The following is a 20,108-nucleotide window of genomic DNA, read 5'->3' as shown; positions in this document are numbered from 1 at the left end:
GGCTCTCTTCTCAAACAGCTTGCAATCTCTCAAATTATACTTATAAATGTATAAAAAGATAAATACAAGGGGGTGGAGCCAAGATGGTGGAAAGTAGACACAGCTTTCTGTGACCTCCTCTGACCTTCTCTCAAATTAAAAGCAGATTAATCCTCTAATCTGGTTTTGGAGTCAAAGAACCAATAAATATTTTGAGAACAACACATTCCTAGAAGAAAATACCTTGGAAGAACTTCAGAACAAGTGTGTTTCAAATGGACTTGGTGACAGTCTGCCAAGCCCAGACCAGCACAAGGAGACCGAGGCAAGGAGCTGCAACAGGGAGTCAGAGCATTGTAGTTTCGACTCAACTGGGAATCTTCTATGAGCCTCTTAAGCTACTCTGTCCTGGTTACAAGGAGGTGGCTTGGAAGATTTGCTACAAAAGGCAAATTGTAAACCACTGAGTCCCAAAAGTACACAGGACCTAGTCCAGCATCAGAAATCAATCAGCAGAACTGATCAGGGCAAATTAAAGCAGCTGTTGCTCTTTTGCATTGAGTAGATCTCAAGCCTTAAAAAAAAGAGTAAAAAAAAAAAAAAAAGAACTCTCACCATAGACAGTTCTAGATGGAGAAAGAGAAGAATAGATCTCAAATCGTGAGGTTCCTAAAGGCAAAGCAACTTCACATGAAGTGCCAAAGGGAGATATGAGCTGATCCCCATTTCATGAGATTTTCTTGGAAGATTGCATAAAGGATCTTAAAAAGAGAGTTAGAAGAAAAATGGGGAAAGGAAATTATGTCATTGCAAGAAGGAATGGAAAAAGCATATAATGCCCTACAAAATAGATATGAAAAAGATACCAATTCACTGAAAAACAATTTGTGAAATGGAAAAAAATGCAATGAATAAAATAATTCAATTAGCCAAATACAAAAGAATTTTTAAAAAGGCAACTCAGGAAAATAATTCATTAAAAATCAGAACTGAACAAATAGAAACAAATGACTCAATGAGTCATCAAGAATCAGTCAAGCAAAACCAAAAAAAAAAAAAAAAAAAGAAAAAAGAAAAAATAGAAAAAATGCTAAATATCTAATTGGGAAAACAACAGATCTGGAAAATAGATCTAGGAGAGATAATCTAAGGATTGTTGGACTCACTGAAAATCATGATAAATAAAAGAACCTAGACATTTTTTTTCAGGTAACCATCAAAGAGAACTGCCCAGATGTCATAAAATCAAAACGTAAAATAGGCATTGAAAGAATTCATCTAACACCTACTGAGACCCCAAAATTAAATCCCCAAGGAATATCATGGCTAAATTTTGGAAGTATCCCACCAAGAAAAAGAAGTTGCAAGCAGCCATAAAGAAACAATTTAATACCGAGGAGCCACAATTAGGATTACCCAGGACCTAGCAGCTTCCACCTTAAAGGAAAGAAGGTCCTGGAATCTGATATTCTGAAAGGCAAAGGAACTTGGATTACAACTAAGAATAAGCTATCCAGCTAAAATAAGCCTTATATTTCAGGGAAGAAGAAGGACATTTAATGATAGGTGAATTTCACCTAATTCTAATGAAAAGACCAGAACTGAACAAAAACTCCACCACAAAACTCAAGAGAAACAAAAAATGGTAAAAAAGGAAAGAACTCTTGAGAACTATATTTCTCTTATGGGTATACTTAGAGAATGCAAGTATAATTTGATTTTACTATGATAATATAAAAAAGAAACTAAAGGTGGAAAGGGGATCATCTGGATAAGGAGGATAAAGGAGGTAAAATAAGGGAAATTACATCTCACAAAGAGGCAAAGAAAACCTATTATAATTGAGGGGAAGTAAGAAGGGGGATGAGCATTGTGTGACTCTTACTCTCATAAGATTTGGCTCAAAGAGAGAATATCAGAAATATATGATTTCACAGAGAAACTTATATTACCTTATAGAGAAGTTGGAGGAAAAGGGGGAAGACTAATAGAAGGGAAAATAGAAGTATTAAGGAAGATGTGTAAAAAATGAGGAGGGGCTCTAAAGAGGAAGGGCTGATTATGGGAGGTAGTCATCAAAAGCAAAATTCTGGGGAGAAGAGAAGAGGGAAAAGAAAGAGAAAAGCATAACTTAGGGTAAATAAGATGGCAGGAAATAGAGAATTAGTTATTTTAACTGTGAATGTGAATGGCACTAATTCTTCCATAAAATGGAAGCAGATAGCAGACTGGATTAAAAAACAGACTCCTACAATATGTTGTTTACAAGAAACACATTTAAAGCATAGTGATATATACATAGTGAAGGTAAAGGGATGGAGCAGAATCTATTATGCTTCAGGTGAAGTTAAAAAAAAAAAAAAGCAGAGGTAGCAATCCTGATCTCAGAACAAGTAAAAGCAAAGATAGATCTAATTAAAAGAGATAAGGAAGGAAACTATGTTTTCCTAATAGGAACATAGATAATGACGCAAAATAAATACTAAACATATATGCAAAAAAAAAAAAAAACATATATGCAACAAGTGGTATAGCAGCCAAATTCCTAGAGGAAAAGTTAAGAGATATGTAAGAAGAAATAGACAGCAAAACTATACTAGTGGGGGATCTCAACCTTGCTCTCTGAGAACTAGATAAATTAAACTATAAAATGAATAAGAAAAACGTTAAGGAAGTAAACAAAATGTTAGAAAAGTTAAATATGATAGATCTTTGGAGAAAATTGAATGGAAACAGAAAGGAGTTTGTTTTTTCTCAGTGGTTCATGGAACCTATACAAAAATTGACGATGTATTAGAGCATAAAAACCTCAAAATCAAATACAGAAAAGCAGAAATAGTAAATGCATTTTTTTCAGATCATGATGCAATAAAAATCACATGCAATATAAGCCCAGGAGAAAATAGACCAAAAGTTGATTGAAAATTAAATATTCTAGTCCTAAAGAATGAATAGATGAAACAGTAAATCATAGACACAATCAAAAATTTCATCCAAGAGAATGACAATAATGAGAAGAATATACCAAAATTTGTGGGATGCAGCCAAAGCAGTTAAAAAGGGGGAAATTTTATATCTCTACATGTTTACTTGCATAAAATAGAGAAAGAGAAGATCAATGAATTGGACTTACAACTAAAAATGCTAGAAAAAGAACAAATTAAAAACCCTCAATTAAATACCAAATTTGAAATTCTAAAAATAAAAGGGGAGGTTAATAAAATTGAAAATAAGAAAACTATTGAATTAATAAAGAAAACTAAGGGTTGGTTTTATGAAGCAACCAACAAAATAGATAAACCTTTAGTTAATTAGATTAGAAAAAGAAAAGAAGAAAATCAAATTATTAGTGTTAAAAATGAAAAGGGAGAACTTTCCACCAATGAAGAGGAAATTAGAGCAATAATTAGGAATTATTTTGCCCAACTATATGCCAATAAGTTTGATAATCTAAAGGCAATGGAGGAATATCTACAAAAATATAGATTGTCCAGGTTAACAGAAGAGGACATAAATTATTTAAATAGTCCCATTTTAGAAAAAGAAATAGAACAAGCTATTAATCAACTCTCTAAGAAAAAGTCTCCAGGGCCAGATGGATTTACATGTGAATTCTACCAAACATTCAAAGTACAATTAATTCCAATACCATATAAACTATTTGAAAAATAGGGAAAGAAGGAGTCCTACTAAATCCCTTTCATGACACAGATGATTCTGATACCTAAATCAGGTAGGGTGAAAACAGAGAAAGAAAATTATAGACCAATCTCCCTAATGAATATTGAGGCAAAAATCTCAAATAAAATATTAGCAAAGAGATTACAAAAAAATCATCCCCAGGATAATACACCACAACCAAGTAGGATTTTTACAGATCTAGAAAAAATAGTAAAGTTCATCTGGAAGAACAAAAAGTCAAGAATTTCAAGGGAATTAATAAAAAGAAAAGCTTTCATTTGAAAGTGGCCTACACGTACCAGACCTAAAACTATATTAAAAAAGTAGTCATCAAAACCATTTGGTACTGGCTAAGAAATAGAGTAATTGATCAGCAAAATAGGTTAGGATCACAGGACAAAATCATCAATATCTATAGGAATCTAATGTTTGACAAGCCCAAATAGCCCAGCTTTGGGGATAGAACTTACTATTTGATAAAAACTGCTGGGAAAACTGGAAACTAGTATGGAAGAAATTAGGGCTTGACCCACACTTAACAGCACATGCCAAGATAAAATCTAAATGGATTCATGATTTAGACATAGTGATATTTTAAGCAAATTAAAAGAACATAGGATAGTTTACTTCTGAGATCTGTGGAGAAGAAAGGAATTTGTATCCAGAAAAGAGATGGAATTTATAATTGAACACCAGATAGATAATTTTGATTATATTAAGTTAAAAAGGTTTTGTACAAACAAAACTAATGCAGACAAGATCAGAAGGTAAGCAATAAATTGGGAAATCATTTTTACATTTAAGCATTCTGATAAAGACCTCATTTCTAAAATATGTAGAGAATTGACTCAAATTAAAATTCAAGCCATTCTCCAATTGATAAATGGTCAAAGGATAGGAATAGACAATTTTCAGAGGAAGAAATTAAAATCATTTCTAATCATATGAGAAGGTGCTCTAAATCATTATTGATAAGAGAAATGCAAATTAAGACAATTCTGAGATACCACTACACACCTCTCAGATTGGCTAAGATGACAGGAAAAGACAATGATGAATGTTTGAGGGGATATAGGAAAACTGGGACACTAACGTGAACAGACCCAGCCATTCTGGAGAGTAATTTGGAACTATGTTTAAAAAAAGTTATCAAACTGTGTGTATACTTTTTGATCCAGCAGTGTTTCTATGGGCCTATATTCCAAAGATATTCTAAAGGAAGGAAAAGAACCCACATGGGTAAAAATGTTTTGGGCAGCCCTTTTCATAATAGTAAGAAAGTAGAAACTGGATGCCCATCAGCTGGAATAAGTTGTGGTATATGAATATTATGGAATATTATTGTTCTATAAGAAATGATCAGGAGGATGATTTTAAAGAAGCCTGGAAAGACTTACATGTGCTGATGCTAAGTGAAATGAACAGAACCGGAAGATCATTGTACACAGCAAATCAATATTATACAACAATCAATTCTGATGAATGTGACTCTTTCCAACAATGAAATGAGTTATGCCAGTTTCAATGATCTTGTGATGAAGAAAGCTATCTACACCCAGAGAGGGGACTGTGGAAAATGAATGTGGATCATAACATAATATTCTTACTCTTTTTGTTATTGTTTGCTTGCATTTTGCTTTCTTACTCATTTACTTTTTTATCTGATTTTTCTTGTGCAGCAAGAGAATTATATAACTATGTTTATACATATTGGATTTGACATATATTTTAACATGTTTAACATATATTAGATTATTTTCCATCTAGGAGAGGGGTTGGGGAGAAGCAGGAGAAAATCTGAAACACAAGGCTATGCAAGGGTCAATGTTGTCAGATTATCCGTGTATATGTTTTAAAACTTTAAAAAAGAAAAATACAATATGAAAACACTCTCTCAAGGAGATTATAATAAAATAAGAAGAAAATACATATACACTGTGATACAAGGAAAATAAGATAAATATAAAAGAAAGATTTTTTTAATTGCAAAAAGAAAAATTGAGTAGGGAATGTCACTTTCATCTGAAAAGGTTCAGGAAGGCTTCATAATTAAGGTGGTGCATGAAATGGAATTTGAGTGAAGAGAAAAACTTCAAACTCAATAGAGTTGGGGGAGTGAATATTGCAAGCATAGAAGATAATATGAACAAAAATAAGGATATAGCGCAGAATGGTAGGGGAAGAGATAATAAAGGAAGTTAATTTGATTGGAACATAAAGAATGTGAATAATAGTAGTGTAAGATAAAATTAAGCTGCTAGATAGTAAAGTAGAGAGAACATCAGGTCTGAAATTAGGAAGATGTGAGTTCAAATCTAGCCTCTGATACTCACTAACTGTGAGTGCTATGTTTGCCTCAATCCACTGCAGAAGGAAATAGCAAAGCACTCCAGTACTTTTGCTAAGAAAATCCTGTGGGTAATAGTGTCATGATATGGTCCCTAGGGTCATGAAGAATTGGACATGACTAAATTACGGAACAATAACAAAGGTAAGACTGGAAAGGTAGACCAGAAAAAGATTATGGATGATTTCATGTGCCAAGATCAACTGTTTAGTTAGGAGATAATGAGAAGCAACAGAAGTTTTTGAGTAGAGAAATAGTAGGACCAGAGTGATGAGATTTAACAGTATTCCTAGACATATACAATGGAGTCCAGGACAAGGAGGGTTTGCCTGTGGATAATGGGGTTCTCCAAATGGTCCTGTTCATGAATAATATTAAGTTGATGGCATCAAGTCCCAAGATATCACAAAACCTCTTGGAAGATGATCTATAATCACTCAAAGGAGTTTGACCAAAGGAGGACAGACCAAATGAATGCAGAACACTTATGGATTAGATTCTAACATGTATCTGAGTGGATAGCCTATGAACCTTGTTCATGCATAGACAATGATCTGGTGCTAGAATTGAAAAGGAAGAGAAAAGAGAAGGTTAGATTGCTTTTGAGACATTGCAAAGCATCTTTCTTGAGCCCAAACTCTCCCAAGCAAAGGCTCATCTTTTCTATGCAAACATTCTATCAATGTTTCACATGGCAATAATACCTAAAATACACTCTCTCCAAAGAATTAAAGATGAGCATCACACAGAGGGCAAAGGAAATGCACATGGTTGGTGTGAGTTTGTTGCAACACATGATCAATGACGAGTTCTGAATAATAGGAGTAAACGACATTCTGAAGAATTTATGCAAATAGGAAGAAAAGATGGATTAGTGACATGGAGAGAGTGAGGAATGACAAGTGGGTACCTAAAGCCTTCTTATGATACCCTATGATGTATAGAGTAAGTGAAAAGAGACATCAGCATATTGTATGTTACATTCTATCCCACCCTTTCTCTGGTGAACTTTAAGGAGCACATGAATAAGAGGTTTGTAGGATGGGCAGGAAGAGATAAGTTGCAAACAAGTAGCATTGAAGGGAATTTATAAATAGATGATATCATAGATCCATTTGGGTATTGAGTAGAAAAGCAGTAACTGAGGTAGAAAAACTTATTAGGCAGCTATCTCAATAGATTAAGTGACTCTCATCCTTCCCTTAATCAGAACTCCAAAGCAAAAATAGAGTTTTAGGCTATAAGAATCAGATTCCAGGAACACTTAGCCAATTTGAACAAAGGCTGATACTCCTAAGAAAAAATCCAAAAGATATATAAAGGAAGAAATAGCCCCACATGACAACACAAAACTTGACATCAATAATGGGGCATAGAAAGGTACCGAGGATATAAAACATCATATGCTAATATGCAAGGGCTATCAATAAGTTTTTGAACCATAAGGCACCAAAGAAAAGGACTACTGATGGAGTAAGTAATGAAACTGTTTCTCTCCCATTTCCAAACAGATCCACAATCTTATTACTGCAATATACCTTTACTGAACAATTCCATTAAAGTGATATGGTATCCTTATGGCAAGGATGATCATATCTTGACAATTTGTAGTATAAAATATGTGCTAATATATAATATATATGTAATATATTACACACACACACATATCTATACAAAGATGAAGCTTAAAGCTTGGCAGTAAGAGAGCCTTTGACCAGGATCATATTACCAATAAACATCAGGGGCAGGATGTGAAATCAATTATATCCAACTCCAAATCCTCCCCTCTATCTTTTGCACCAAGTTGTCTCTCCATTAAGAGATACTTTTTTAAAACTAAAGAGGCTAACTACAGATTATTTTTTTCTTTTATGTCATCTAAAACAGACCTATACAATGACCATCTGCTTCCCTTCATATCCTGAGTACCTTTTGACTAGAGATAAAACAGGATCCTCTGAAAACTATCAGTCTGGAGTGAGTTAACTCTGAACCTAGCTATGAGAACTGTCTAAATCCTGACTTGTGTATTTGGTCTCATTCCCTGGAGAAAGGAAGTAGGAAAATTTGCCTGAAGATTTTCAGAAAAGGCTTCTTAGAATGAGGTACCAAACTCACTCAGTAGAATAAGAAAAGTTTTGAATTGTTCTTTCATCCTCCTGCTTCTGATAGAAAAGTCAACAGTGATTCCAGGAAAAACAAAATCCCATGGTCTTAGGAATGATGTTCCTAATATCCATATTTCACTCCTTGTATATAGCTACTGTGTCTTCAGTTTTTTTGGCTGAGGCAATTGGGGTTAAGTGACTTGCCTAAGGTCACATAGCTAGGAAGTGTTAAGTATCTGAGGCTAGATCTGAACTCAGGTCCTCCTGACTCCAGGACTGGGGCTCTACCCATTGCACCACCTAGATGCCCCCTATGTCTTCATTTCCAAATAGTTCCTTCTCTACTGGGTCAGGAGCCTCAGATTTTTCTTTTAATTGGATGTTAAATGCTATTACATTAGACCAAATTTGATGATGACAATAATGTGTCACATTAAAGGTAATTTTTTAAAAGTTAATGAGCTCTCACTAACAGATGGCCTCACACTGTACTGAAAAATATCTATAGGACAGAGGATGCTTTCCTATTATTTATTTTCTTTTCAATGGATGTCATAAAATTACTTTATTTGTTTTTTGTTCACCCATAGGCTTTGACAAGATAAATTTTTATTTAGGTCTCTGCCCAGCCACAATCAAAAACAGAAAACTAAATTCTTAAAGTGCAGCAAATACACATGGATATACTTATAGGTATATATATGTAAGTTTGTATTTATGTATGTATATGCAGTAATCAATCTATTTGCTACTATACTGTCCACCTAGCATTTAGGGGTCTAGGGGATCTACCCAATAGTGGGTGTAGTTGTTGTTTTTCTTAAAGATACTTGACAATGGAATGATTTGTCAATGATGTCATTCCTCAGGTCTTTTTATTGCGCTGCCATTGCTGGCCACCTCCTGAAATTTACCAACATAAATAAAGCCCTTCCGTGCCTGAATAAAGTTAAAGTAGTAATCAATTGAGCCTGGGCCAAGCCTCTAGCCAACACAAAATGCAGGATGCTATTATTGTGCCATGCTTGACACAATGACATCATATATATCCACTCCCAAAAAGAAGAGAACCCAAGCCAGAGCTGAAACGTGAACATGATTCCCCTAAATGACTCAAATTGCAATGGTCTAGACTCTAGCTCTCTTGATTGTCCAACTTCTGACATTGCTGCCCTTTTCCTGTGGAGTGCCCCCATTATAAACTAATCTATGCCCTGATCTCAATTTTACATTTTCTGCATGATTAAGTTTTGGCAGGAGCAAATCCCTGTTATTCTCACTCCCCAGGAATGTTTGGAAAGTTATTCAGGATTTACCCGCATAGAGCTGAAGGCAGAGACACATTGTGCAGCTTCCACCACTGGGCATTTTGTGAGAGTTGGTGCTAATAAGGCAATGGGAAACATTTTTCACTTTAAAAAACAATTCTAAATCCTTTCCTCTCTCCCTGGTGAATTGCTTTGCCCAAATCGAATGAAAGGTTATAATTAAATGCCTTAATGTAGCAAGAAATCCAACCAAATTATGTCTAAACATTCCACAGCGATATTATTGATCCAGATGAAAGAGGGGGAAGAAACCTTCCAGAACATGCATGCAAGACATAGAATTAAAAAGGAGAAAAATCTAATAACTAATCGGTGAAACCATAAAACCTGCAGTAAAAGTTTTTTTTTCCTTAAACTCCTTTACACAGAGCTGTATAATTTTATGTCACGTTTTATTTATATCGCCATAATGGAACCTCTGCTGAAAGATGAGGAGCTTTCTGAGAATGGAATGAGAGGGGGGGAAGGAGGGAGAGAGGGAGAAAAAAAAGAGAGAGAGGAGGAGGAGAAGGAGGAGGAAGAGGAGAAGGAGAAGGAGGAGAAAAGAAGGAAGAGGAAAAGGAGGTGGAGGAGGAGGAAGATAAGGAGGAGGAGGAAGAGGAGGAGGAGAAGGAGGAGGAAGAGGAAGAGGAAGAGGAAGAGGAAGAGGAAGAGGAAGAAAAGGAGGAGGAAGAGGAGGAGGAAAGAATGGAGAGAAAGAAGGGAAGGAAGAAGGGAGGAAGGAAGGGAGGAAGGAAGGGAGGGAGGGAGGGAGGAAGAGAGGAAGGGAGGGAGGAAGGGAGGAAGGAAGGAAGGAAGGAAGGAAGGAAGGAAGGAAGGAAGGAAGGAAGGAAGGAAGGAAGGAAGGAAGGAAGGAAGGAAAGAAAGAGAAAGATCTATCTCTAAGACTTCAAACAAGATTCTATATAAAATTAAGCTAAAATATAGGAGAGGATGACTTTTGGGTAGAGTTATCTTAACTCATAAACTTTTTTACTAATAATAGAGTACCTTGATATGAGCATTCTTCCACTGATAGCTATCCACCTCCATTCAAAAACAAACAAAAAAACAACTTTCCATGATATATCGATAGTTTACCACAGGTCACGAAATAATCTCATGATCCTTCAAAAGAGGTTCATCTGGTATCTAAAAAGCTGTTATTAGAAGACAGAATTGATAGAAGAAATCAGATTTTTTACTCTGTCGCATTTGGATCCATCTGATTTGATTTACTATATATATATATATATCATTTGCCCAAGTTAAAATAATTCTATCTTTAGCCTACCCTGATTGGCTTAGATTCTATATGACCCCTATTGCCTGATAATATATATCTATGAGCCTGAAAATACTGCTTACTCTGGACAAAGCCAGTGTATCCTATCTTTTGGTGGAACAGCTAAATTATCTGACCCTTTAATATTCCTTCCTTCCTTCCTCCAAATTCCCAGAATAAATCATTACTCTGTATGACATAGCAATTATAGCAGCACAGTTAATTGCACATAACATAGTGCTGGAAAAAAGAGCAAGGACATAAAGCAAGATGAAAAGCAATGTAGTGTCATGCAGTGGAAAGAATGTGATATTTGAAATCAGAGAACCTGAGTTTCAATCCCTACCTCCCTCAGGAAAACCTAAGTTCAAATCCTGCTTCAGACATTTACTAATAATAGCACCTACCTCACAGAGTGAAAATTGAATTAAATAACATAGAGAAAATGCTTTGTTGTCCTCAATGTTAGCTTTAATAATGATTATTGTTAATCCTATAATTATTTAGTAATTACTTAAAGTTATCAAATAATTTTATTATTAAAACTATTTTTGATGATGATGATGATTAACAACCTTGCAACCTTTAGCAAGTGCATAAATTCTCTGTGCCTCTACTTCCACATTTGTAGAACAGGGTTAGGCTACACAACCTTTAAGGTTCTTCCCAGTTTTAAAGCTATTCTGTGCATCTGTAGGCTTTGTACTAACAGAATGCTTCTGTGTTTAGGAAACTATCCAGCATTAAAACAACAATCTTCCTTTGTGCAAGTTATTTCTCAAGCACTGAAATATTCATTAGCAGCAACTAGATAGTGAAGTGGATAGAATGCTGGATTTAGAATTGAGAAGGCCTGAGTTCAAATTTGCGCTCAGATAATTCTTAGGCTGTGCAACTCTGGGCAAATTACTTAACCTCTTTTAGCCTTAATTTCCTCATCTGTAAAATGGGGATAATGGTAGCACTCACCTCTCAGGGGTGTTGTGAGGATCAAATAAGATTAACATTTGTAAAATGCTTTGTAAACCTTAAAATGATTAGAAATGCTAATTATTATTTCACATAAAATAGGACAACTTCCTTTCTTGGCCCCACAGTATATAATAGCCCAGAGAACTCTTCATTAAAGAAAAGATAATCCATTTAGAAAACTATAGGGAATCATGAGTTAATGATTTTTTTCATAACTTTCATATTTAATCAGAAATGTTTGTTTAAAATAAATAGTAAGTGGAGGAAGGAGAATATAGGTTTAAAAAAAAAACAAAATTTAAAATTAGAGTTTCTAAAATTCTCTTAGGGAAAATGTAGTTACTCTCTGAAAATGCAGTCCCTCTTTCCCTCTGCTTTTGAAAGGAGGACAAGGTTGTTTTTAGAAACAATTTACCCTCTATTAACAATGAAATACAATTCGGCTTAAAATATAGGAAAGTGAAACATATATACAACTTACTAGGCATGTTGACGTATCAAACAGATTGTGTATTATTTAGATAGGCTAAACATTCAAGTCCATTTTACACCATTATGGAACAGACTAAACAAACCTGACCTGGAGAATGACCCCCGAAGGATCCCAAAAGATTGAAAACTATGAGTAGGCAACCCCCACCAGACTTTTATGGCCTGGTAATGGCATGCTAACGACACTCTGTCTCTGTCACACAGCCAAACGTTGGTGTTGTATATGAGAGCAATTTCCTCAAGAATTTGGAGAAAATGTGATACTTTTCCTTTTATGTACAGAGTTCACAACATCGAGTATATTTACTAGCCTGCCATGTTGAAGCCCACTGATGATTGCCCTCCTCTCCCAACCCCCTAACCCTCCCTCCACCCCCACTCCCAACACAGGATCAGCCTGGTCTGGGCAGCAGGGAGCTCCACCTTGGTCTCTTCATATTTAGCTAGTGTTAGGACGGCTATCAGCACCATGGATATCAGAGCCATGGAGAACAGGCAGTTCTGCCCAGAGAGAAAGATCCTTCTTCTCCCGACTGGCTGAATTTATGTGCTAGAGATTGTTGCCAAAGAAAACATCATCAGGATTCATGGTCACTTTTCAATCCAGAGACCATTTTTCATTCAGATCCTCTCAGTGTTGTTCCCATCAGTGTCTTTAACTAGAATACTTCAGTGAAGAGTTTCATGCACTGAGCTGGGCTCTGTAATTCAATCTCACTCATGATCTGACAGACGTGTGTGTGTGTGTGTGTGTGTGTGTGTGTGTGTGTGTGTGTACACACGCATACCAAGAGCTGCTGTTGGCAATGGGCAGCCACAGAGCCAAGATCAGGCTCCAGCTCCGAGAATTAAAGGGGCTTGTTTTCACATGTTCCTATGAAATAAATGTATGCACAGGGCAAGATGATTCAAACCCACTAGGCTATTTTACGTAGAATCAGTTAATCTCCCAAAACCACATAACAAGAAGCCTTGGTTATGAAAGAAAAGATGTTTTATTCTCTTGGAGGCTTAAAAAAAATCAAGAAAGCTAACTTGTCCTAAAAGGAACAAAGACTATTAGATTGAGATTCTGATGCCAGCTATATTTTGAATCATTAAATAAAGTTTCACCAGGCTTTTGCTTGAGGATCCTTGACCCAAAGCTTTCCTCTTCTAGTCCATTTTCCACATGGCTGCCAAAGAACCCTGGTTAGCTCTGTCTTTCCTCTGCTCAACAGACCTCAGTGGCTTCCTATTGCCTTTGAGATACATATAATAGATTCTTCCATTTAGCATTTGAAACCTTCTACAACCTGGCCCTAGCTTATTTTTACCCTTTACCCATTCTCCAATTCAATCAAATCGATTTTTCCTCTTCACACACATTGCTCCATTCCCATCTCCAAACATTCACACTGGTCATCGCCCATTCTTGGAATGCATTTTCTTCTTACTCCTAAATTATAAAATTCCTCTCTTCCTTCAAGATATAGCTCAAGCTCCATTTTCTACATGAAGCTATTTCTGATCACTTTATTAGCATTCCTTCTCCCAATGACCTGGCATTTCACTGTCTTAAATTTAATTCTATTTATTATCTTTATATTTGTTCTGTGTATTTTTATATATGTAATTGTTTCTACCAATAGAATATACACTATTTGTATTTGTCTGCCCCAGACCTCACATAGTACCTAGCACATAGTGAGTACTTTAAAAATACTTGTTAATGGATTAAGTAAATAAGCAAGTAAAGTGTTTCTAGAATTAATCTGGTTATTGATGTATTTTTCCCCGAGGGAAAAAAACAGGTCCCATTTCTTATTTCCTATAACATACTCTCTACTTCTTCTCCCCTCAAAGATTTCTCAAAGTGTAAAGAAAGGGGATGGGAGAGAAGAGATCCTTGTTCTCAAGAATTTTTACACCTCTTCAATCTCCAAACTTCCCTGTATCTTGTCTATAGGCAAGGTACATAGACCTCACTATCTGTTGGATACAAATCAAAATGAAATGATATCTATAATTCTTAACAATTACAACAAAAATAGAAATTCCCACCTAAAACACAAGCACTCTTGCAGTGGCTTCAAAGGTTTGTGATAATTCCATTTAGAAAGCTCCTCTCCTCTCTCCACTATTTCAAATGGAGATCTCAGTATTCATGTTTTATCTATCATCTTTTACATAGATGTCATGGTTCTAGATATTAAATAAATCAACATTAGAATAGAAAAAGTGAAATAATCAATATTAGAATAAAAACAGTGAACCAAAAAATGTTATACATCTGAAGTTTGGCAGGGATTCTATTCACCATATTTTTCCTTGGATTGCTGCTGCTTTTTAATGGGCAGAGAGGAGGGTATCAGGCCTCCTGGTGAGGTACCCTTCTGGAGTGGCTGGAGAGCAAGACCAGCTATCAAAATCTCCTTTGGACCTCAAGTGACCAAAGAACATCTCTCCAATGAAAGAGGAGCCATAGGGTTTCCTTCCTGGAGTGATACTAATTATTCTAGCCACAAAACAACCTCTACTGGAATGACCACTTTCTGAGTTAACTCTGGGATCCCTAAGAGTTAATACAACTTCAAAATAGTAGGAAATTACTTTCCCAACACCAGCAGGATCAAGCACATTATTGTGTCCTATTTATTAAATATGTTCATTTAGGGGGAAAAAAAACTTAGCAGAGCATTTCAATGAGTGGCACAGGATGGCCTCAACATCCTGCTATAATAGCCTTCTTTCATCTCCATGAGGGTCAGTTCCCAAGTAAACTCTCTTTTCCAACAAGTTGAGAAGAGGCATTCCTTTCAGACCCAGTCTCCTGTATATATAGCATGTTTATATAATTACAATCCAAGAGACCTTCCCCCTTCTACCACCACTGTTTCATCCCTTTCAGGGGAATTAAGTTATGCATATTGCATGAAAGGAGGACCACAGGCCGGGCCTCTACAAGCTGCTAATTGAAAACCTTGTCAGGAGAAGGAAGTGGCCCCAAAAAGGGGGGAAAGAAAGAAAAACTTGGCAGGATCCCTCTCTTTTCAGCAGTACTTGGTGCTCAATACTTGTGAACAGCATGATTCCTCCCAGTGGACTGCAAGTGGGTGCCTACCACCAATCTGGCAAGAGATGGCACACATGTGTAACATAACTGGGAAAGAGCCACATGAGATTGCCACACTGGCAAATAAATGTTCCATCAGATTTATATAGGACATAAATTCCCAACAACAAGTCTGTCACCAATTTGCTTGTGATCTTTGATCAAAAGGCTTGGGCATTCTGTTACATAATAGACAAAACAATAATGACAACAATAATAGATAGTAACTAATATTTATAGAGCATCTCTTATGTAACAGGTACTATACAAGCACTTTACAGATATCTCATTTGAGAGTGATGAACTTGACCAATGCAGATGATGGAGCTTTAAAGGAGAGGGTGGGGGAAAGATCAATCAATACATCAATGACATTTATGCCAGACACTATGCAAGGCACTAGGGATATGAATATTAAAAATTCCCTGTCCTCAAGAACTTTATAGTTTATCCAGAAGATATAACAGGTATGTGTGTGTATGTATACATATAAAATAGAAATAAGAGGAAACAGGTAGCAGAAGGAGCAGCACTAATCAGTTTGGAGAATCAGGAAAGACTGGAAAGGTAGATTTGGAACAGGAGTGAGAACAGGCTTTAAATTCTAAATAGAAGAGTTTGTATCTGACTCTAGAGGTACTAAACAGTTACAGAGTTTATCACCAAATATTCACTACAGAAAAATCAATTTGGCAACTGTCTGAAGGATGGGTTGGAATGGAGAGATATTTCAAGCAGGGAGAACCATTAGAAGATTATTGTAATAGTTCAGGTAAAAGGGGCAGTAGATGGCCCAGTGAATAGAACATTGATCCTGAAGTCAGGAGGACTTGAGTTCAAATGTGATCCCAGATACTTAATACTGCTTAGCTGTGTGACCCTGAACAAGTCACTTAATTGCCTTGCAAAAGAAAAATGGAAAGGAAACGAAAGGAAATAAAAGATAATAAAGTCCTGAATAGATGGTGACTCTGTGAGTGGTAAAGAGGGGACATATGCAAGAGATATTAAAAAGACTAAAACAGGCTTCCTTGGGTTTGGGGGCAGGTGGGGAAGGAGAAGCTATTTGTTCCCTTCAGTAGCCTTCCATCATTGTGTGTATGGATTAGATGTCAGCTTTATAAATATGTTCATTACATTTGCTTCAATAAATATCTTAACCAATACTGCACAGGTAGTAAGCATTAGAAGCAGGATTTATTTAAATTGGTTCCTATGATCACAGAGTCAGTGGTCTTTCCACTAGATGTCCTCTGAATTCCCCTTTAAGTCTAAATCTATGACCTTGGGTCCTCTGATTCTCTTACAGCTAGATTAGGGAGGATAAATCTAAAGTGGGTAGCCCATTATATATTTGCTTAGTTGGAGGAAAATACCCAAGCCTTGAGCCAACACTAAAACCAGTCACACAGACCTTCAGACCCAGAGATGCGATTGTGAGTATAGGTATATGGTTGAGTGGACCTTTATTATGCATGTGTTTTGATTTGTATGTTCAGAAGTCATAGAATGGAGAGAATATAGAGAAAGAGAGTAGAAGAGTCTGCTCTATAGAATTTCTGGCTTAGAAAGAAGAATAATTTTAGGTAATAATATTACCCCATTTCCAAAAGGATACTTTGGATTCAACTGTGAATTCAACCTTGGGGTGACCTGTGTTTTTCTGCTTTCTTTGAGCAGAAATCACATTACCCACTCATTCATCTATGACAAACTGTTTTTAAAATATAAAAAACCATTACTCCGCAATGTTGGAATATTTCTTTCAAGAGCTCAGGTGGATGTTGACAGTGAACTAACCAGGTTAAGAAAATGAAAACAAGTTAAGTGAAAGCCCTGTGATTACGATGGTCGCAACTATATCAAGAGACCCCCAAAATTGCTACAAATTAGGCAACCTGAATTGCCTACATTATGAAAACGGCAATGATTTCGTGGCTGCTGATGAGGATAATGACTAATACATTCAGTCAACAGACATGACAGCTGTCTGTATGTATTTAGAGGTATATATTTTTAGATGCCAGTTATGGTATCTCGAGATACTTGAAGTACTAAATTCTGTTGACACGATGGAGCCCAGTAACAAGGAGGCTTAAGGGAAAAGGTTAAATTTCCTTTCCATTTCCAGCTGTTTCTTGTCCTTACATCATTTTTGTCTCATTATGCACCAGGATCCATAAATCTGCCGCTCAGATTCCAGGCTAAGTGATATGCTACAGGGAAATTGCTAATGTCAGTAAAAAGTGAAATAAAACTCTTTACCCAGTTCCCAGCATCCATACAAGAATCCCAGCAAGAATCATGTCCAGTCTATTAGTCCTTCTAACTTGTTCAGGCCCTACTGACCAGAAAGGCTTCATCTGATAAGGAATGTGTGTTTTATTTCCTCTCTCTCTTTCTCTCCCCCATTTTCCAACACAGGGAGATTTGCAAGGCGAACTCTAATTTTAAGACAAAAGCCAACCCATTAAATCTTAACAGATGTTTCTCAAGTTTAGAAGATTAAGAAAGATTTCAGCATCAAAAATCAAAGAAAATACTCCATGACCTTAAAAAAGGATAAAACACAAAGCTCTAAACAAACCAAAAGTCCACTTTGACAGCTGCATCTGACTGAATTGATGAGGTGCTATTGATGTTTGGATTAAACTATGCCTGTGTGATCAAGTACTCAAACATGGGATGAAAGACGAATATATTCTTTAATCCTACCAACTAATTTTGTGTAGGCCCTGGAAAGCAGTGGTTACTGAACCAATGTTGAAAGTGGCTTCACTTTTGCTTATTGACAGAGCTATTTTTATTTCATTAATTTGCCAAGTATACTATCAGCATTTAAACCAACAGGGGGAGATCTATACAAGACAGTGGACTCACCACAAGCAAATCACTACAAATTTCAAAATCATTAAAGACAGAATCGATGACATGTGATTGGGGAAAGCAAAGGAATATGCTACTTGAAAATGTAATAAAAAAAATAGAGGCCAATTTTTTAAAATTTATCTTGCTCAACCAAATAAACAATATTAGGGATTTTGATTGTCATGTTGGGGGGTGGATCGGTGTGGGGGTGGATCTAAAAGGGGAAAAGAAAGAACTTTCATGAAAAGAGAAGGGTTAAGAGGCAATTAAATCATTAATTACCATTTTTGTCTAATGCAGTCTAACCCTTCAAACTTACCCACTTCTGTCTTCATCAAAGGTGGTGTTCTCTGCACTTTACAAGTATCTCTTAATAAGACAATCTCATGTTTCAAAAGCTACTCTATAAGGAATTTAGATGAAGATAAATTAATCTAATACTCAGCAGGAGATCCCGTTGCTTGACAGTAATACAGGACCCTATGACACCCAAAGACCTGTTATTGACATAAAAGGGTTATTACAGCCAAGACAGGCTCACAGAGATTGGGATGCTGGGTGACAAGGGCTAGAATTCTTGGGGTTGCCCAAAAAGGGGAACTTCCACAGGCATAGCATTAAAAATCAGACAACTAATGTAGCGGATTGATTAATCTGTAGTAATCAAGTCAATATCACCACATATCAGTCAATTATCCTTAGGCTTTCCTCTATTCACTATCTTCAGACCAAAAAAACACTTCCCTAGCTATCATATCCTCATATGTATTGTCTTTCCTTATTAGAATGTAAGCTGCTTGAGAACAGGAATTGTGCTGCTTCATACACACACACACACACACACACACACACACAAATATGTGTGTGTGTGTATCCCTCATTGATTATTTAATTAATGTATACCTTGTAAGAGGGGAAAGAAAGAGGAATATGGGACTTTCCAGTCTTGAAATAACAAAGAGACCCTTTTCAACCATGAAATAAACTTGAAAGTTGTGAACTGAGTTGAGGGAATAGAAGAAGAGATGATGAATGGGTTCCATAATCTTCTTGCCCCAGTCCCCTATTTAAATTGCTACACAAGAGATACTGTATGATCTTCAATCAATTGGGCTAATACCAAAACTTTTTTTTGTTGTTTTTTTCTTTTTTTCTTTTTTCTTATTATAGCTTTTTATTTACAAGATATATGCATGGGTAATTTTTCAGCATTGATAATTGCAAAACATTTTGTTCCAACTTTTCCCCTCCTTCCCCCCATCCCCTCCCCCAATGCCAAAACTTTTTAAAAGTTGTACTGAGCCCTTTGGCCTCATGAATAGAGTGCCAGGTTTGGAGTCAGGAAGACTTGAGTTTGAATGCTACCTCAAACATTTACTAGGCTCAGTTTTCTCATCTATAAAATGAGGATAACATGACATGATTGTTGTGAAGATCAATTGAAATAACATATATAAAATTCTTTAAAACACTTATAAATGTTTGTTTTTTAATGCTTGTAGATCTTCACAATCATCGGGAGAAAAGAGAAGAGGAGAGAGAGAGAGAGAGAAAGAGAAAGAGAGAGAAGAGAATTTTTCTCATCTCTGGTCTAGATGGAAACTTTCCATTCTCAGACCTCTAAAACAAATATCTCTAGAGACAGAAAAGAAACCAAAGGGATATTGGAGCTGAGTGAGCATTAAAAGAGGTAATGAATGTGAGAAGTGCATTTCATTGTTATTTTGGCTTACTGCACTGCACTACAGACACTCCCAGGTTTCTATACTCCTAGGAAACAGATCTGCTTATGCTTTCAGGAACTTGGCGATGTGCACAGAGAGATGTTCTGCAGTGCATTTGCTAGCATGCTGCTTGGATCCTCCACAAACAAGATATTGGAACAGCACACGTACAAGTGTAATGACAACAGCTTTATTTGGGGGTTGCCATGGAACTCTGAAAACAAACCCACGAAAACCACTGATGGGTGCCT

The sequence above is a fragment of the Antechinus flavipes genome, chromosome 2 (assembly GCF_016432865.1).
Source record: "Antechinus flavipes isolate AdamAnt ecotype Samford, QLD, Australia chromosome 2, AdamAnt_v2, whole genome shotgun sequence".
Lineage (NCBI taxonomy): Eukaryota > Metazoa > Chordata > Mammalia > Dasyuromorphia > Dasyuridae > Antechinus > Antechinus flavipes.
The sequence above is the reverse complement of the archived record's forward strand: the minus strand, read 5'-3'. Positions refer to the sequence as shown.